Source organism: Chiloscyllium punctatum, unplaced genomic scaffold (genome assembly GCF_047496795.1).
Source record: "Chiloscyllium punctatum isolate Juve2018m unplaced genomic scaffold, sChiPun1.3 scaffold_93, whole genome shotgun sequence".
Classification (NCBI taxonomy): domain Eukaryota; kingdom Metazoa; phylum Chordata; class Chondrichthyes; order Orectolobiformes; family Hemiscylliidae; genus Chiloscyllium; species Chiloscyllium punctatum.
The window spans coordinates 309,553-329,986 of record NW_027309827.1 but is presented as its reverse complement, the minus strand read 5'-3'; the positions used below and the strand labels follow the sequence as shown (position 1 = coordinate 329,986).

Below are 20,434 nucleotides of genomic sequence, written 5' to 3'. Positions count from 1 at the left end.
TAACATCCTTAGTCTCTGTACATAATTTCAGCTCCCCCCAAGTCTCCAGACCGATTTGTACCTCGTCTACACACACACCACGTGTGATTTCCGACTGTGGCTGGAAACGTGGGCAGGAGGGGGGTTTGCATCTTTCTTCTCCAAGGGAGGGAACATCAGAGATAGGGAGGTACAGTTCCGATCATTCCATGCAGTCTCATCCTGATACAGGGATATCATACATTCCATGCCCTTCCTGTCTCCCTTCCACCCGAGTGGAAAGGGAACCACCTGGGTCACTGTCCGACCAGAGGCACATACATAACAATTGGTCTTGTTCAGACTTTTTACAGGATACCTTACCCATTCAACCCAGGCATTTACATCCCCAAACCCAGTTTCTAGTTCGATGGTCTGTTTTAAGTACTTTACCTCTATAATTTTCAATACTTTAGGGTCATTGGGAAGGGTGAAAGGTTGTATCTTATTATCCAGTAGTTCTGCCCATTTTCACCTGTCCCACACTATTCAAAAACAACAGCCCAAGAAATCATTCCCGTTTGTTTTCATCTCTATCCCAAATGTTTAATTTCATTGGACCTGATAGGTGCCCCCCCACCCCCCCACCCCCAGAATTGATTCGTGCCATGTGGTTTTCTTTGTCATTAAGTATATTGGGTTACACTTTTTATCGGGACAATCGTGAGCTGGTCGGAAGGGGGCCCAGTGTACAGTGACGAGACCATTATACCCAGTACCATCCCCAAGGCCATCCCCATAGGATTAAGATGTATCTCAGAGCTGTGGGACTGTCTCTGATTATCTACATCCCCACAATTTAAGCTGCATACATCAGGTCTGTTACTTGTGGATTATCAGACTCAGGGACTGTTAATAATACATATGAAAATGATATTTGACAAAATCCCAATACGAAGAGAGCTAGCATCATAACTCTAAGCATCTCCAGCATTCTAAACATGATGGGGAAGCACAAAACGACTTAATATACAATCTTACAGAAATAATCCCGCGCTCGTGTCACCACTGTATAATCAGTTACTCAAAGTCTCTTTAGTCTGAGTTTCAGTGGGTCTTGCGTTGATTTGACTGTCCAGACTTCTTCCTCAACTGGAGATTCCACTGGCCCTTTGATCCGAGTGTAGTGAGTCCAGCCTTTTCCCCACCATCCTTATTAACGTTTCGGTCGTCAAAAGAGCCTGGTACAGCCCTTCCCAGTCCGGCTGTAATTTAGTCTCTGTCCATGATTTTACTATGACCCAATCTCCCGGCCGGATGGGATGAACGGTGAATTCAAGGGGTGGAGTCTGTGCCAATAAACCCTGTTCCCTGAGGAAAGACAAAGTGGAGGACAAGCCCAGTATATACTTCTTTAAGAACAAGTCTTTAGTTTCGGGAAGTGGCAATTCCCCATTCGTTCCCAGATAAGGTAATCCAAATAAGATTTCATAGGGGGATAGTCCCAAATCTTTCCTTGGGGCTGTTCGTACTCACAAGAGAGCTATAGGTAAACATTTGGTCCAAGGGAGTCTGGTTTCTATTATCAATTTGGAGAGCTGTCATTTGAGTGTTTGGTTCATTCTCTCAACCCTTCCTGATGATGGCGGGTGCCATTGAGTATGGAACTCCCAGGAAATTCCCAACCCTTTCATTACCCCCTGTAACACTTTAGAGGTAAAATAAGTTCCTTGGTCAGAATCTATATGGTTCACTAGCCCATATCGGGGAATTATGTTCTCTAATATTGTTTTAGACACCCCACTCGCAGTGGCAGTAGCTCGGGAGTATGCTTCAACCCAACCAGATCGATGATCTACTATAACCAACATATACTTTAGTCTTCCTACTCTGGGTAGTTCAGTATAATCTACTTGTATACTCTGGAAGGGTCTCAATCCCGGGTCTCTTCCTCCTGCGGTCTGTTTTCTCAAGACTTTCTTATTTACCTTTCTGCATATGATACATCCCTCACATATTTGTTTAACAATTGTATATATTCCTTTCCATCCATATTCCCTAAGAACTAAATCACACATTGCTTGTACTCCCCAATGGCTGCCTTGGTGTAGGACAGCCATAATCTCTCACATCATTTTGTTTAACATTTCCCTTCCATCAGGTAACCTCCAATGCCCGTCTGCTGTTTTTACAGCCCCTAAATCTCTCAATTCATTTTCTTCGCTTTCAGTAAATATTGGAGCTTCCCGAGGACCTGGGACAGTAGGTATTAGGGAATGAATCACCACTTCTTGTGGGTTCAGGGCTGCTTCCTTCGCCACTTCATCGGCTAATCTATTCCCCCTAACTTCAGGTTCATTTCCTTTCTGATGACCATTTACATGCACTACTGCTATTTCTCGGGGGAGTAATAGGGACTCCAAGACCCGTTTAATCAACTCCTCGTGTACTAATTCCTTCCCCCGGCTATTGATCAGTCCTCTTTCCTGCCATATCTTTCCGAACGTGCCAACACCAAATACATATTTAGAGTCAGTGAAGATTGTTCCCTCTTTATTTTCTAACGCCCTAAGGGCTCTTTCCAATGCATAGAGTTCGCAGGTCTGAGCTGACCACCCATTTGGCAACCTTCCTGCCTCCACCACACTACCTTCCATCCCGTCTACGACTGCATACCCATTATGTCTTTTCCCTTCAGTCACCCGGGATGATCCGTCTATAAAAAGTCTAGCCCCTGCATGAAGTGGAACATCTCTCAGGTCCATGTGGACCTTAGTTTGGTATTCTATAATGTCAAGGCAGTCGTGCCCTGGATTCTGAGGAGAGTCTCCTTCCCCTTTCCAAAGAAAGGCAGCTGGATTTAAACAATTGTCAGTGACCAACACTAGATCATCCTTTTCTATTAATATTGCCTCATATTTCAGAATCCGCGAGTCTGTCAACCATCGCCCAGCTTTTTGGTTTAGGATCGTTCTCACTTGGTGTGGGGTACTTACTATTAGGGCTCCCCCAAATGTAAGCTTCCTGCTTTCCTCCACCAACAGTGCAGTGGCAGCCACAGCCTGCACACACTCAGGTCACCCCCGGGATACTGGATCCAATAGCTTCGAAAGATATGCTCCTGGTTGTCTCATTCCTCCCCACCTCTGGGTCAATACTCCCAGAGCCGCTCCCTTATCTACGGTAACAAAGAGGTGGAAAGGTTTATCTAGAGAAGGTAAGGCTGACTCGGGGGCATGGATCAGATCTCTTTTGAGTTCCTCAACTCGTTCTTTTTCCCGATCATCCCAACTTAGACATTTTGGTTCCCCCTCAAATAGTTTGAGATATAATTTCTTAGTCTTCTGTCCATAGGAATCAATCCACAATCTGCAATATCCCGTTAGACCCAAAAATGTACGTAACCCCCGTTAAGTCCTGGGCAGTGGCATTCCCACTATTCCCTCTATCTGTTCCGGGCTTATCTTTCGCTTTCCCTCACTAACTAAATGTCCCAAGTATTTCACTTCTCACTCCACATATTGTAGTTTGTTCTTAGATACCCTCAGTCCCTGCTGACCCAGGAAATTCAATAATTTGTTAGTGGCTTCTACTACTCTTTCTCTTCTTTTTCCTGTTACTAAGAGGTCGTCTACATCCTGCAACAGGGTAGTCCCCTTGGGGCTGCTAAATTTCTCTAATATTTGTTCTAACAGCTATCTAAATAAACTCAGGGAGACCGTAAACTCCTGGGGGTGCACAGCCCACCGGTATTGCTGTTTCCGTCCTGTCTTGGGATCTTCCCACTCAAAGGTAAACAAATTCCTCCTTTCCTCCGCCAAGAGACAAGCCCAAAAGGCATCCTTTAAATCTATCACACTAAACCATTTGTGACTATTATCTTTCCACAATAATAGCATCCTGCCTGTGCAGACCTCCATCTCTGTCCCTGTCGCTCGAACCCTCTATCAAATGGTCCCCCTTGTCCTCTCCCTCTCCCCCTTGTCCTCTCCCTCTCCCTCTCCCTCTGCCCCTTGTCCTCTCCCTCTCCCTCTTGTCCACTCCCTCTCCCTCTCCCACTTGTCCTCTCCCTCTCCCTCTCCCCCTTGTCCTCTCCCTCTCCCTCTCCCCTTGTCCTCTCCCTCTCCCCCTTGTCCTCTCCCTCTCCCTCTCCCCCTTGTCCTCTCCCTCTCCCCCTTGTCCTCTCCCTCTCCCCCTTGTCCTCTCCCTCTCCCTCTCCCCCTTGTCCTCTCCCTCTCCCTCTCCCTCTCCCTCTCCCTCTCCCCCTTGTCCTCTCCCTCTCCCCCTTGTCCTCTCCCTCTCCCCCTTGTCCTCTCATTCTCCCTCTCCCTCTCCCCCTTGTCCTCTCCCTCTCCCTCTCCCCCTTGTCCTCTCCCTCTCCCTCTCCCCCTTGTCCTCTCCCTCTCCCTCTCGTCCTCTCCCTCTCCCTCTCCCCCTTGTCCTCTCCCTCTCCCTCTCCCCCTTGTCCTCTCCCTCTCCCTCTTGTCCTCTCCCTCTCCCTCTTGTCCACTCCCTCGCCCTCTTGTCCTCTCCCTCTCCCCCTTGTCCTCTCCCTCTCCCCCTTGTCCTCTCCCTCTCCCCCTTGTCCTCTCCCTCTCCCCCTTGTCCTCTCCCTCTCCCTCTCCCCCTTGTCCTCTCCCTCTCCCTCTTGCCCTCTCCCTCTCCCTCTTGCCCTCTCCCTCTCCCTCTTGTCCTCTCCCTCTCCCTCTTGTCCTCTCCCTCTCCCCCTTGTCCTCTCCCTCTCCCTCAACCCTTGTCCTCTCCCTCTCCCTCTCCCTCTCCCTCTTGTCCTCTCCCTCTCCCTCTCCCTCTTGTCCTCTCCCTCTCCCTCTCCCCCTTGTGCTCTCCCTCTCCCTCTCCCCCTTGTCCTCTCCCTCTCCCTCTCCCCCTTGTCCTCTCCCCCTTGTCCTCTCCCTCTCCCTCTCCCCCTTGTCCTCTCCCTCTCCCTCTTGTCCTCTCCCTCTCCCCCTTGTCCTCTCCCTCTCCCTCTCCCCCTTGTCCTCTCCCTCTCCCCCTTGTCCTCTCCCTCTCCCCCTTGTCCTCTCCCTCTCCCTCTCCCTCTTGTCCTCTCCCTCTCCCTCTCCCCCTTGTCCTCTCCCTCTTGTCCTCTCCCTCTCCCTCTCCCCCTTGTCCTCTCCCTCTCCCTCTTGTCCTCTCCCTCTCCCCCTTGTCCTCTCCCTCTCCCTCTCCCCCTTGTCCTCTCCCTCTCCCTCTCCCCCTTGTCCTCTCCCTCTCCCTCTCCCCCTTGTCCTCTCCCTCTCCCTCTCCCTCTGCCCCTTGTCCTCTCCCTCTCCCTCTTGTCCACTCCCTCTCCCTCTCCCACTTGTCCTCTCCCTCTCCCTCTCCCCCTTGTCCTCTCCCTCTCCCTCTCCCCTTGTCCTCTCCCTCTCCCCCTTGTCCTCTCCCTCTCCCTCTCCCCCTTGTCCTCTCCCTCTCCCCCTTGTCCTCTCCCTCTCCCCCTTGTCCTCTCCCTCTCCCTCTCCCCCTTGTCCTCTCCCTCTCCCTCTCCCTCTCCCTCTCCCTCTCCCCCTTGTCCTCTCCCTCTCCCCCTTGTCCTCTCCCTCTCCCCCTTGTCCTCTCATTCTCCCTCTCCCTCTCCCCCTTGTCCTCTCCCTCTCCCTCTCCCCCTTGTCCTCTCCCTCTCCCTCTCCCCCTTGTCCTCTCCCTCTCCCTCTCGTCCTCTCCCTCTCCCTCTCCCCCTTGTCCTCTCCCTCTCCCTCTCCCCCTTGTCCTCTCCCTCTCCCTCTTGTCCTCTCCCTCTCCCTCTTGTCCACTCCCTCGCCCTCTTGTCCTCTCCCTCTCCCCCTTGTCCTCTCCCTCTCCCCCTTGTCCTCTCCCTCTCCCCCTTGTCCTCTCCCTCTCCCCCTTGTCCTCTCCCTCTCCCTCTCCCCCTTGTCCTCTCCCTCTCCCTCTTGCCCTCTCCCTCTCCCTCTTGCCCTCTCCCTCTCCCTCTTGTCCTCTCCCTCTCCCTCTTGTCCTCTCCCTCTCCCCCTTGTCCTCTCCCTCTCCCTCAACCCTTGTCCTCTCCCTCTCCCTCTCCCTCTCCCTCTTGTCCTCTCCCTCTCCCTCTCCCTCTTGTCCTCTCCCTCTCCCTCTCCCCCTTGTGCTCTCCCTCTCCCTCTCCCCCTTGTCCTCTCCCTCTCCCTCTCCCCCTTGTCCTCTCCCCCTTGTCCTCTCCCTCTCCCTCTCCCCCTTGTCCTCTCCCTCTCCCTCTTGTCCTCTCCCTCTCCCCCTTGTCCTCTCCCTCTCCCTCTCCCCCTTGTCCTCTCCCTCTCCCCCTTGTCCTCTCCCTCTCCCCCTTGTCCTCTCCCTCTCCCTCTCCCTCTTGTCCTCTCCCTCTCCCTCTCCCCCTTGTCCTCTCCCTCTTGTCCTCTCCCTCTCCCTCTCCCCCTTGTCCTCTCCCTCTCCCTCTTGTCCTCTCCCTCTCCCCCTTGTCCTCTCCCTCTCCCTCTCCCCCTTGTCCTCTCCCTCTCCCTCTCCCCCTTGTCCTCTCCCTCTCCCTCTCCCCCTTGTCCTCTCCCTCTCCCTCTCCCCCTTGTCCTCTCCCTCTCCCTCTTGTCCTCTCCCTCTCCCTCTTGTCCTCTCCCTCTCCCTCTTGTCCTCTCCCTCTCCCCCTTGTCCTCTCCCTCTCCCCCTTGTCCTCTCCCTCTCCCTCTCCCTCTCCCTCTTGTCCTCTCCCTCTCCCTCTCCCCCTTGTCCTCTCCCTCTCCCTCTCCCCCTTGTCCTCTCCCCCTTGTCCTCTCCCTCTCCCTCTCCCTCTCCCCCTTGTCCTCTCCCTCTCCCTCTTGTCCTCTCCCTCTCCCCCTTGTCCTCTCCCTCTCCGTCTCCCCCTGGTCCTCTCCCTCTCCCCCTTGTCCTCTCCCTCTCCCTCTCCCTCTCCCTCTCCCCCTTGTCCTCTCCCTCTCCCTTTCCCTCTTGTCCTCTCCCTCTCCCTCTCCCTCTTGTCCTCTCCCTCTCCCTCTCCCTCTCCCCCTTGTCCTCTCCCTCTCCCTCTTGTCCTCTCCCTCTCCCCTTGTCCTCTCCCTCTCCCTCTTGTCCTCTCCCTCTCCCCCTTGTCCTCTCCCTCTCCCCCTTGTCCTCTCCCTCTCCCCCTTGTCCTCTCCCTCTCCCTCTCCCCCTTGTCCTCTCCCTCTCCCTCTCCCTCTCCCCCTTGTCCACTCCCTCTCCCTCTTGTCCTCTCCCTCTCCCCCTTGTCCTCTCCCTCTCCCCCTTGTCCTCTCCCTCTCCCTCTCCCCCTTGTCCTCTCCCTCTCCCTCTCCCCCTTGTCCTCTCCCTCTCCCCCTTGTCCTGTCCCCCTTGTCCTCTCCCTCTCCCTCCCCCTCTCCCCCTTGTCCCTCTCCCTCTCCCTCTCCCCCTCTTCCTCTCCCCCTTGTCCTCTCCCTCTCCCCCTTGTCCTCTCCCTCTCCCTCTCCCCCTTGTCCTTGTCCTCTCCCTCTCCCTCTCCCCCTTGTCCTCTCCCTCTCCCTCTCCCCCTTGTCCTCTCCCCCTTGTCCTCTCTCTCTCCCTCTCCCCCTTGTCCTCTCCCTCTCCCCCTTGTCCTCTCCCTCTCCCCCTTGTCCTCTCCCTCTCCCCCTTGTCCTCTCCCTCTCCCCCTTGTCCTCTCCCTCTCCCTATCCCTCTCCCCCTTGTCCTCTCCCTCTCCCTCTTCCCCTCGTCCTCTCCCTCTCCCTCTCCCCCTTGTCCCCTCCCTCTCCCTCTCCCCCTTGTCCTCTCCCTCTCCTCCTTGTCCTCTCCCTCTCCCTCTCCCTCTCCCCCTTGTCCTCTCCCTCTCCCTCTCCCCCTTGTCCTGTCCCTCTCCCTCTCCCTCTCCCTCTTGTCCTCTCCCTCTCCCTCTCCCCCTTGTCCTCTCCCTCTCCCTCTCCCCCTTGTCCTCTCCCTCTCCCTCTCCCCCTTGTCCTCTCCCTCTCCCCCTTGTCCTCTCCCTCTCCCTCTCCCTCTCCCTCTCCCCCTCCCCCTCTCCCCCTTGTCCTCTCCCTCTCCCTCTCCCCCTTGTCCTCTCCCTCTCCCTCTCCCCCTGGTCCTCTCCCTCTCCCCCTGGTCCTCTCCCTCTCCCCCTTGTCCTCTCCCTCTCCCCCTTGTCCTCTCCCTCTCCCTCTTGTCCTCTCCCTCTTCCCCTTGTCCTCTCCCTCTCGCCCTTGTCCTCTCCCTCTCCCCCTTGTCCTCTCCCTCTCCCTCTCCCCCTTGTCCTCTCCCTCTCCCCCTTGTCCTCTCCCTCTCCCCCTTGTCCTCTCCCTCTCCCCCTTGTCCTCTCCCTCTCCCTCTCCCCCTTGTTCTCTCCCTCTCCCCCTTGTCCTCTCCCTCTCCCCCTTGTCCTCTCCCTCTCCCTCTCCCTCTCCCTCTCCCTCTCCCCCTTGTCCTCTCCCTCTCCCTCTCCCCCTTGTCCTCTCCCTCTCCCCTCTCCCTCTCCCTCTCCCCCTTGTCCTCTCCCTCTCCCTCTCCCCCTTGTCCTCTCCCTCTCCCTCTGCCCCTTGTCCTCTCCCTCTCCCTCTCCCTCTCCCCCTTGTCCTCTCCCTCTCCCTCTCCCTCTCCCTCTCCCCCTCTCACCCTTGTCCTCTCCCTATCCCTCTCCCCCTTGTCCTCTCCCTCTCCCTCTCCGCCTGGTCCTCTCCCTCTCCCCCTGGTCCTCTCCCTCTCCCCCTGGTCCTCTCCCTCTCCCCCTTGTCCTCTCCCTCTCCCCCTTGTCCTCTCCCTCTCCCCCTTGTCCTCTCCCTCTCCCTCTCCCCCTTGTCCTCTCCCTCTCCCCCTTGTCCTCTCCCTCTCCCCCTTGTCCTCTCCCTCTCCCTCTTGTCCTCTCCCTCTCCCTCTCCCCCTTGTCCTCTCCGTCTTGTCCTCTCCCTCTCCCTCTCCCCCTTGTCCTCTCCCTCTCCCTCTAGTCCTCTCCCTCTCCCTCTCCCCCTTGTCCTCTCCCTCTCCCTCTCCCCCTTGTCCTCTCCCTCTCCCTCTCCCCCTTGTCCTCTCCCTCTCCCTCTCCCCCTTGTCCTCTCCCTCTCCCTCTCCCTCTTGTCCTCTCCCTCTCCCTCTCCCCCTTGTCCTCTCCCTCTCCCTCTCCCCCTTGTCCTCTCCCTCTCCCTCTCCCCCTTGTCCTCTCCCTCTCCCCCTTTTCCTCTCCCTCTCCCTCTCCCCCTTGTCCTCTCCCTCTCCCTCTTGCCCTCTCCCTCTCGCCCTCTCCCTCTCCCTCTTGTCCTCTCCCTCTCCCTCTTGTCCTCTCCCTCTCCCTCTCCCCCTTGTCCTCTCCCTCTCCCCCTTGTCCTCTCCCCCTTGTCCACTCCCTCTCCCTCTCCCTCTTGTCCTCTCCCTCTCCCCCTTGTCCTCTCCCTCTCCCTCTCCCCCTTGTCCTCTTCCTCTCCCCCTTGTCCTCTCCCTCTCCCCCTTGTCCTCTCCCTCTCCCTCTCCCCATTGTCCTCTCCCTCTCCCTCTCCCTCTCCCTCTTGTCCTCTCCCTCTCCCTCTCCCTCTTGTCCTCTCCCTCTCCCTCTCCCCCTTGTCCTCTCCCTCTCCCTCTTGTCCTCTCCCTCTCCCTCTTGTCCTCTCCCTCTCCCCCTTGTCCTCTCCCTCTCCCTCTCCCCCTTGTCCTCTCCCTCTCCCCCTTGTCCTCTCCCTCTCCCTCTCCCTCTCCCCCTTGTCCTCTCCCTCTCCCTCTTGTCCTCTCCCTCTCCCCCTTGTCCTCTCCCTCTCCCTCTCCCCCTTGTCCTCTCCCTCTCCCCCTTGTCCTCTCCCTCTCCCTCTCCCCCTTGTCCTCTCCCTCTCCCTCTCCCCCTTGTCCTCTCCCTCTCCCTCTCCCCCTTGTCCTCTCCCCCTTGTCCTCTCCCTCTCCCTCTCCCTCTCCCCCTTGTCCTCTCCCTCTCCCTCTCCCCCTCTCCCTCTCCCCCTTGTCCTCTCCCTCTCCCTCTTGTCCTCTCCCTCTCCCCCTTGTCCTCTCCCTCTCCCTCTCCCCCTTGTCCTCTCCCTCTCCCTCTCCCCCTTGTCCTCTCCCTCTCCCTCTCCCCCTTGTCCTCTCCCTCTCCCCCTTGTCCTCTCCCTCTCCCTCTCCCTCTTGTCCTCTCCCTCTCCCTCTCCCTATCCCTCTCCCCCTTGTCCTCTCCCTCTCCCTCTCCCCCTTGTCCTCTCCCTCTCCCTCTCCCTCTCCCTCTCCCCCTTGTCCTCTCCCTCTCCCCCTTGTCCTCTCCCTCTCCCTCTCCCTCTCCCTCTCCCCCTTGTCCTCTCCCTCTCCCTCTCCCCCTTGTCCTCTCCCTCTCCCTCTCCCCCTTGTCCTCTCCCTCTCCCTCTCCCCCTTGTCCTCTCCCTCTCCCTCTCCCTCTCCCCCTTGTCCTCTCCCTCTCCCCCTTGTCCTCTCCCTCTCCCTCTCCCTCTCCCTCTCCCCCTTGTCCTCTCCCTCTCCCTCTCCCCCTTGTCCTCTCCCTCTCCCTCTCCCCCTTGTCCTCTCCCTCTCCCTCTCCCTCTCCCTCTCCCCCTCGTCCTCTCCCTCTCCCTCTCCCCCTTGTCCTCTCCCTCTCCCTCTCCCTCTCCCTCTCCCTCTCCCCCTCTCCCTCTCCCTCTCCCTCTCCCTCTCTGTCCTACATGCTGCCACCCACCCTCCAGTTGCTCACTATTGGTTCCATTCTTTTCTGAACTACCTCACCAACCGTAGCTCCCATCATTTTCACCTTCTGTTTCTGTCTCTCATCCTCTCTCTTTACAAACACTTTCTGTGCCTCTCTTAACAATTCATCTCATGGTTTTTCACTCCACCCTTCTATCTTCTGTATTTTTCTCTGTATGTCTGGCCATGCCTTTGTCACAAAATGTACTTTCAAAAGACCCTGTGCCACTTGGTCCTCAGGGTTCATTCCAGAATATTTCCGCATTGAGTCTCATAATCTTTTCAAGAAAGCTGAGGGAGTCTCATCTTTCTCCTGTCTAACTTCAAAGGCTTTAGTCAAATTCTGCGACTTTGGAACTGCCTCTCTTATTCCTTTTAGAATCAGGTCTTTCAATTCCCTCATTGTTTCTCTATGATCCGGGTTTTGGTTTTCCCACTGGGGGTCTCTGAGGGGAAACTTCACCTCTCCCTGTCCAGCATCCCCATCCCCAGTGGGATATTCCCTGTCCCATATTTTAATGGATGCTCCTCGAATAAGTCCCCTTTCTTTCCCAGTAAATAGGATATTCAAAATAGACATTAACTCAGTCCATGTGTACAGACTGGGCCCCAAGAATTGATCAATTTGTTCAGACAACCCTACCGGATCCTCAACCAGGACCTTCATCTCCTTTTTAAATGTTCTGACCTCCCCACTGGTGAAGGGGGCACTTACAAACCCAATCTCTTTGTCCCCTACTGGTACCTCCCGAAGGGGATAACTCTTTACGTTCTTCCCCTTTTTTTGTTTTCCTCCCCTAGGCTTTGGTTTAGATACTCCGGAGGTCTCCTCAACATCTACTTTATCTTCCTTTTCTTTCGATGAGGATTGAGGGTCTGGGACAAAAACATCCCCATCCACCGCCCCTTCTTCCTCCTCTTGTGGGTCATCCGTTCCCTGTCCCCATCTATCTCCTCCTCCTCCTCCTCCATTTCCACCTAATCTGATTTTATGGTACGGGGGGGGGGAGCGGGGGGAAGCAGCCAAGAGGATCCCAGAGACTGGGTGGGGCAGAGGGGGAATCCTTTGTCTTTACTACCATCATTCCCAAACTGCCCTTCCAACAAGACGCATAGTCCGCCTCCTCTTGACTAAAAGGTTGTTTTTCATTCACATACAAATCTAAATACTGATATGCCCAATCCTTGTCCGAACTGTACTTTGGTCAGAAGACAGCCGGACGAAGGATTGGTTCTTTGGTCCATAATAAACAACAATATTTCATCATTTTCTTTTTATCTTTTTCCCTTGTACAAGTCTTACTTGTCCATTCCCGCAACATCCTCCCCAACGGACTTCCTGGAGGAATGTTAGCAGGGACTTTTTCTTCCTTTACTTTGTCACAGTTTGACTTACTCTGCCTACCCTCCATTTCTCAGGACCCTCGCCAGTCCCTCAGCGATTAAATACCCCTTTTCTCAGCCACCAAGGCAATACTTAAAAGTCAGGTTTCTTACCTTGGTCTGTGCACAGAGTTGCCTTGCCCCTTTCTGCTGTATTTTCTATCGACCTCCGTTCACTGTCTGATTCAGATGTCTCTCTTGTGGGATTCATACCAGTCACCCAAGGGAGCGGACCAAACTGGGACACGGGACCGCTCCTCAATCGGGAACGGGACATGTCTTCCCAGTGTCCAGGGCCAGCCACTCCCCCCAGCAATGGAAGAATATCCCGGATGAACCCCCAGTTTTGAGAAACAAAGCTCATGCACTTCAATAATTTCAGTCAGAGACAAGATCTGAAGCAATCAGTATTGTTTATGATACACTTGCAAGCGTGGTGCCTGCCGTAAGGCACCCAGAGTTTTGCAAGTCCATATCTTATATGGGATTCACTCCTCCCAACCCGGTGCCCATTACTGTTGTTTATCTCTTGCCGTATCCAGCCTTGTACATAACAAAGTAGAAGTCTTGCTTGGCTATTTCACCACATCCTGCTGCGGCCCATTGTTAGGTATATCCTCCTTCACTGCCATCTGTTTCCCTTGTAACATTCCCTCCCATTCCTCATCCATATTGAGCTCTATGACCCTATAATTGGGGTTTGTTTTTGTTTTTACAGAAGTGGGAAACAGATGCTTCGAACTACTGTTTGTACAGGCATATCTGGCTTAACCTCCACCCTCACAGCACCTTATGTATTTGTCTATAACATCTACCATTGTTTACAGGCATGTTTCATTCTTGTATGCACATCTGAGATAATACAAAAACAATTATATATTTCCTTCACATAGTTTTCATTCTTGTTAACTCAGCTCTTGGTTGAAACAATTCTCCACTGGTGTGAGTGTATTTACCTTGCTCAAGTAATTATGATTGCAGAAGTAACAATACTTTACCTAAATCCCACTGTATACTCCTTGATTGACGGTCTCACTAGAGTCCACAAGACAGTGGAAAAGTTACACATTGCTGAGGCATGTTAGCGCAGGATTTAAAAAAAAATTTGAACAGCAGACACTATTGTGCTATGCTTGGTGTGAGTTCAAACCATTATTGATATTCCCCTGAAAGCTGGTTTTAAATTATAGAATATTGCTGCATCAATGCAGGCCAAAATCCATCTTGTCCAGAATGTGTAATATTTTTAAAAAATAGATAATATGAAACAAGAAAAATGATTTTGGTGATGTGAAGAGATTTGTGTGTGGAACAAAAGTGTGTGCATTTGAAAAAGGAGCAGGTGACAACTTGTGTTGACAGGTGCTGAAACAAAGTGACAATTCACTGCATTCCCTCGAAACTTAATAACTTTGGGAAAGTTTATTGTCCTGACATTGTATCCCAATTCTTGGGAGAAGCTGCGATGAACCATGCATCGTTGAATGAGACTGAACAAAGATCACATAGTTATAACTGAGGACTGAATTTTAAATGTTGTGAGCAGAAAATAATTGCACCAGTATATTAACTGCACCAAGTCTGGTGAATTAATCAGTCTGGATTCGGCTTCCTCTGTCTGTCTCCCCAATAACTACTGCAGTCCTTCTTCTGAAAGAAGCAAGACCTTGCAGTTTGATTGTTTGCTGACTACACATTGGAGGATTGAGGTTAGACTTGGCAAGGGTCCAAATTAAAGCTACTATCTGTAATCAGAGACAGTGGGATTGCATTTGAAACAAAAATGTGGACTTTCTTTAGTGTCACAAAACTCGTCCATTTTTATCTGAAAGCTGTTCCTTGGCTCAAGGAGACTCTGTCCTTGATTTTTTGTTGGAGGTGGAGGGGGGGGGGGGGTGCAGGTTCCGATCAGTCTGGTGTGGTACAGAGATAAAAAGGATTTGAAGAGGCCTTTTGTTTACATGTAAACAGATGAGCCTTCAGGCCAAAGTGATCGTGCTTGACAACTCACCGACATAATCAAAGGGCAGTGGTCAGCTCTTTAGCTGAGCTAAGCTGAACAGGTTTGCAAAGTTCAACAGGGAGTTGTGTAGAAACTCTCTTTTCTGCCCTCCAACTTCAACTTGAAGCATTGATACTGGTGTTTAACATTGGAACTGATGTACTCGGAACAGCATAATTACGTCGAGCTGGATAGGTGGGGTTCTGTAGGGGTTCTTTGTTCTTTGTGTAATTTTGTGAGTAATGATTGTGCCTGTTTAAAATCTAGTCAGCAACCGAGCTATTTTATTCCAGGTAATTTTCACTGTACACTTATCGAAACAAACTGCAATGTTATGCTCTGGGCTGCCTGCTTAAGAATGTTGTGAGTGGTCTAATAGTCCACATTAGTCATTTCAATGTTAATGTAGTTGTAGTTCCTTATGTTTTAAACAACTTTATAATAGTCTGAGCTTAACAGTTCCAGTAAAAAATATCAAAAGGAATCAATATTTATTGGATTATGTTAGTTACTGGAAGTATTTATTTAAAGTCACAATTATTTCCTTAGCTTTTAAGATGATGTATATTCCCATTTAAAGGAAGATGATACTTTGCTGTGAAGTGAAGGCTGAATCTGCTGTGATCATTTTGAGTCTGGCCATTTGCAGAGAAACACCTTTAAATTTAATCTCAAAGGAGCACTTTATTGTTTGAGGGCTTTGACACCTAACTAAGATGTCACTGAGCAACTTCCCACTTGGTATATCGAGCAAAACATGAGGGAAATTCAACAGACCAGTTGACGAGAGATGGGCATATAGGTGACAGTCTTTAACCATTGTAACAATAAATTCAGAACCTGGTCAATCTCAGATTACTATGTATGATGTTATGTCATAAATAGATTAGATTCCCGACAGTGTGGAAACAATCCACACCGACCCTCCGGAGAGTAACCCACCCAGGCCAATTTCCCTCTGACTAATGTACCGAACACTACGGGCAATTGAGCATGACCAATCCACCTGACCTACACATCTTTGGACTGTGGGAGGAAACCGGAGCACCCGGAGGAAACCCACGCAGACACGGGGAGAATGTGTAAACACCACACAGACAGTCTCCTGACTGAGCCAGCACACCGCCCAAGTGTTTTAACAAAAACAGAAACAGTAAAACACTTCCTGAGAATTGATGCTGTCTTCCATCCTGTTTAACTAATAAATGGTATTGTTGTTGGAGTGAGGTCAATGGAAAATAAAGACCATGAAAGCATAGGAAGGGTTAAAGCATGAAGACCACTGGGAATCTGTGGTCTGTGGAATGCAGGGGCAGGATGGGATAACCATAGTGGAACATTCTGACACCCATTAGCAGAGTAAGGTTAAGGCTGAAGGGTCACTATGGCCAGATGAGATAACACTAGTAATAAAGCAAGTTTCTCTGGTAAGTGTTATTCTGACAGGATTGGGACCGGAAATATTTGGGACATGACATTAAAATATCTAACTAATAGTTAGTCGAGTCAGCTTGAGACAGGAGACTATTGTAATAGATGGAATAGCTAAATATCTATCATGACAGGTTAGTCTGCAATGGAAGATCACTGCAGCAGAGTTCGCAATAAATATCTAATCATGACATTAGAATAACATCAAGTAGAATGTACAACTAAAGAGGTAATGGGAACTAACATCACTGGTTTATTGTGGAGCTGGAGTGAGATACTTTGATTAAGATAGTTGGTCATGCTGACAAGCTCACAGAAACATGATCAAAAATGATATAAAAATCCACGGACCCTGAGGTTCGGGGGCATTCGAGAATCTGCTTTCTCAGTGTCACAGTTTTTTGTTTGCAAATAAAAGACTTATTTCTTGAAGAACTCTCTGCGTCTCCTGGTGGTTCTCTATAGTTTCTCCACAACACTACCTGACCCAGTAATGCAGGGCCCTGGTCTCTGTCTCCGTTTCTCTCTCTCAGTCTCTCACTTATGCACGCACGAACGCGCACACAGTTACTGAGGGACAGTGAATGACAGAATAATAGAAGCATTTTCAAATATTAAAGCTCCATTAAACAATCCTGGGATGGGTTGATGGGGACAGTGTAGGGGGAGCTTTACTCTGTACCTAACCCTGTTCCGACCCTACCCTGGGAAGGGTTGATGGTGATACAGAAAAGGGAGCTTTACTGTGTATGTAACCCCATCCTGTCCCTGCCCTGGGAGGGGTTGATAGGGAAAGTGCAGGAGGATCGTTATTTTGGAACATAGGAACAGGAGGAGGCCATTCAGCCCCTCGAGCCTGTTCCATCATTCAATGGGATCATGACTAATCTGTGGCCTAACTCCACATTCCTTCCTTTGGCCCATATCCCTCAATATCTTCACTGAATAAACATGTATCTCTCTCTGATTTAACCTCAACGACTGATCCAGCATCCACTGCTGTTTGTGGAAGAGAGTCCCAAACCTCTCCCACCCTGTGTGTGTTAAAGTGCTTCCTACCATCTCTCCTGAACACTCTGGGCCCTCATTCTCAGACTCTGCTCCCTCTTGGTCTAGAATCTCCAACCTGTGGGAATCGTTGATCTTGATTGATCCTGTCTCATTCTGTTTATTCCTTGAAGGCTTTGATCAGATCACCCCTTAGCTTTCTCAATTCTGGAGGAAAACAGCCTCATTTGTCCAGTCTCCCCTCAGAATGTAATCCCTGAGCTCCAGGATCATTCTTGTAAACCTCCCTCTCTGTACTCCAACCTGATACCCACACACTTGCTGACACTGAACTCCATCTAACACAGCTTTGCCCATTCACCCAATCTATCGATATCCCTTTGTAATGTTAAGGTACCATCTGCACTGTCTACAATGCTGCCTAACTTTGTATCTCACCCCATGCTGTCCCGATCCTGTGTGTGTTTGATAGGAACAGTGCAGAGGGATCTATACTCTGTATCTAACCCCATGCTGCACATGTGCTGGGAGTATTCGATGCAAACAGTGTGGAGGGAGATTTACTCTGTATCTAGCCCCATGTTGTCCCTATCCTGGGAATGAATATACCATTGGGTCAGAGACAGGAGACATGATAGAGATGAATGAGACTTTCAGACTGGAGGGAGCTCCATGCACATACAAGTTGGGAAATGTTTTCAGTAAAAGGCAATTGATCCCAGGTCACTGCTGAGTGTAAGAATCTGATGCCTTTCCCTCACTATCCCCCTCCAATCCCTGGGAAGATCTGCTCCCACACCATGTACCATCCTAACTGCTGACTGTGTTCGATACATTAATACATTGGGGATGGACGGGGGTGATTTTAAACCTGGGATCTTGCTGTGTAACTTGCCTTCAAAATGCTCTCACATTCCCTTTCAAGTAATCTTTTCCTTCTTTTATCCCGATGAACTTTTGTTGGGAAAGCTGCAACGTGAAGATCCAAAATGTTCAGGCCGAGGGAAGCCTTGGCCAAGCTCCAGAGGGAGACGTGGTTCTGAGGCCTGAGGCCTGGTCGACAGGCTGCACCCCATGGGGGCCGACATGGATTGTGTGTTTATTTACCCCGAGGTTTAATCTCCTCTGGGGTTCCTGGGCTTTAGGGGCCTCTGCTTAACTGGCTACTGTCAGATTGCGGCCCTGTCATTTTTAAACAGGTTTGAAGCCTGGTGTTAAAGTATGTCATTTACATAAATGATTTGGATGCGAGCATAAGAGGTACAGTTAGTAGGTTTGCAGATGACACCAAAATTGGAGGTGTAGTGAACAGTGAACAGGGTTACCTCAGATTACAACAGGATCTGGACCAGATGGGCCAATGGGCTGAGAAGTGGCAGATGGAGATTAATTCAGATAAATGTGAGGCGCTACATTTTGGGAAAGCAAATCTTAGCAGGACTTATACACTTAATGGTAAGGTCCTAGGGAGTGTTGGTGAACAAAGAGACCTTGGAGTCCAGGTGCATACCTCCTTGAAAGTGAAGTCGCAGGTAGGTAGAATAGTGAAGAAGGTGTTTGGTATGCTTTCCTTTATTGGTCAGAGTATTGAGTACAGGAGTTGGGAGGTCATGTTGCAGCTGTACAGGACATTGGTTAGGCCACTGTTGGAATATTGCGTGCAGTTCTGGTCTCCTTCCAATCGGAAAGATGTTGTGAAACTTGAAAGGGTTGAAAGATTTACAAGGATGTTGCCAGAGTTGGAAGATTTGAGCTACAGGGAGAGGCTGAACAGGCTGGGGCTGTTTTCCCTGGAGCATCGGAGGCTGAGGGATGACCTTATAGAGGTTTACAAAATTATGAGGAGCATGGATAGGATAAATAGACATAGTATTTTCCCTGGGGTCGGGGAGTCCAAAACTAGAGGGCATAGGTTTAGGGTGAGAGGGGAAAGATATAAAAGAGACCTAAGGGGCAACAATTTCACGCAGAGGGTGGTACGTATATGGAATGAGCTGCCAGAGGATGTGGTGGAGGCTGGTACAATTGCAACATTTAAGAGGCATTTGGATGGGTATATGAATAGGAAGGGTTTGGAGGGATATGGGCCGGGTGATGGCAGGTGGGACTAGATTGGGTTGGGACATCTGGTCGGTATGGACACGTTGGACCGAAGGGTCTGTTTCCGTTCTGTACATCTCTTTGACTCTATGTCCATCCCCAGGATCTGAGAGGGGGAATTAAAACCCAAATGATGTGACACTCTCTAAAGACTTGTCATAATGTCAGAGTAATATTGGTTACAGAGAGGGTAGGGTGAGAAAATACAACAGTGAGAGAAAGAGAGTGAGAGAGAGATTTGAAAAATTGAGAGAGCAGGGGAAACAGAAGGGGAGAGAGAGGGAGAGGTGTTTTGAGATTGTGAAATTCTGCAAAGTTTGATTCTGGGGTGACAGGAAATAATTAAACTGAAGCAGCATCACAGAGGGGGAAATGATCAGAGTAATTAGCTGCTGCTGCATTGTTGCATGTGGGATCTTGCTGTGCACCAGCTGCCCCAATGCCGTCATTGCAAGCAGTGAGTGTTTTAATCAGGTCACCTGGTATCTCAAAGTTTCTCCAAAGCTTTGGAATGAAAACTCAGCTCATCACCCGATATGTTTGTGTTTGGATGTCGCTGGGAAATTGTCTATGTCACAGAGAGAGGGGGAAACCTGGGATCTTGCTGTGCTATCGCTCTGTAATAATTTTCCTCCTTTGCCTTTCAATGAATGCTGTCTCTTTCCTCCCATGGGATGTTGCTGGCCCCTTGAAGATTCAAAGAGAGAAACTTTGGGATCAGGAGACCTTTGAACAAGAGCTTTCTCCAGAGGGGGAGCACGGGCCTGAGGCCTGAGGCCTGGTCGATAGGCTGCACCCCGTGGGGGCCCACGTGAGTTGTGTGTTAATTTACCCCGAGGTTTAATCTCCTCTGGGGGACCCTGGGTTTTAGGGGCCTCTGGGTAACTGGCTCCTGTCAGATTGCAGCCCTGTCATTTTTAAACAGATTTGAAGCCTGGAGTTAAAGTAACTGGGGCCCTGGGATTTGACACAAACACATCAATCCCCAGTGAGTATCTGACAGACAGGACTCCCCAAGGAGGGAAGTAAAACCTTAAATGAGAAACTTTCTCCAAAGACTTCTTCTAATATCAGAATAATGCTACATGTGGATCTTGCTGTGTCTCAAACTACCTGCAGGGTGGCCAACGTTGCAACCAGGGTGACCAAATGTGATAATCGCACAGAAAAGACACAGGTTCGCCAATTCCCCAGGTATCTGGGAGGGGATCTCTCTCTCTCTCGGTCTTCCTTTGGTTGATTTTTCAAACAAATAAAATCGTCCCACACACAGAAATCCACAGCCTCCTGTCGGATGTAAAGTGGGATTTGAGCACATTCTGGAGCACAAAGGGGACTACCCTGTGGGATTGCACTGTGCATCAATAGCCCACCCTGTGACTTGTCGTCATTTTAATGGGGAGGGGTGTGGAGGACAGGATGTGGGATTCCAGGCAGGGAGAGACAGACAGAGAGAGACTCATGATCAGAAACTGCATTTGGAAAGTGATGGTATTATTGGGATCTTGCTGTGTGAAAATTACATGGGGGGCATTTTGCTTGTGGAGTGGTTGATATGGGGAGGGGTTGTTGCTGGGGGATGGCACTAGTTCTCGCAGGGGGTAAAGATGAGGAAATACCCCAGGTATGCCACACCCAGCTTCCTGTTGGATCTTGCTGTGCGCCCCTCAGCCTGCAGGTTGCCCCTTACACATCACAGGAGTCTGTCCAAAGGGCCCAGGCTCCGTTTGCTGATGGTCTGATAGTGGGTGGGGTGTATCATCCCTCCTTTCCCCAGCCCAGACCCCCCACCACCTCTCCTCCCCCTCCCTCCACAATGTGATAGTGAGGGGGCTAATGTCTACAGGACAGGGCGGGGAGATGGGAACACACTTTAAATGGGAGGGAGGGAGGGGAGGGCATTTCAATCAGAACAGAGGGGAATGGAGAGAGAGAGAGAGAGAGAGAGAGAGAGAGAACAATCCATTCTCGAGA

At 51.2% G+C, this 20,434-nt stretch overlaps 1 long non-coding RNA gene across 1 annotated transcript in view; it reads right to left on the bottom strand.

Moving 5' to 3' along the window:
* Nucleotides 1–1,251: 1,251 nt before the first annotated feature.
* LOC140471516 (uncharacterized) overlaps nucleotides 1,252–20,434 on the bottom strand; it is a 30,946-nt gene continuing 11,763 nt past the window's right edge. Inside the window, exon 3 of the long non-coding RNA XR_011957065.1 lies at nucleotides 1,252–1,329. This is a non-coding gene — a long non-coding RNA (uncharacterized lncRNA). The remainder of the gene's footprint in view (nucleotides 1,330–20,434) is intronic.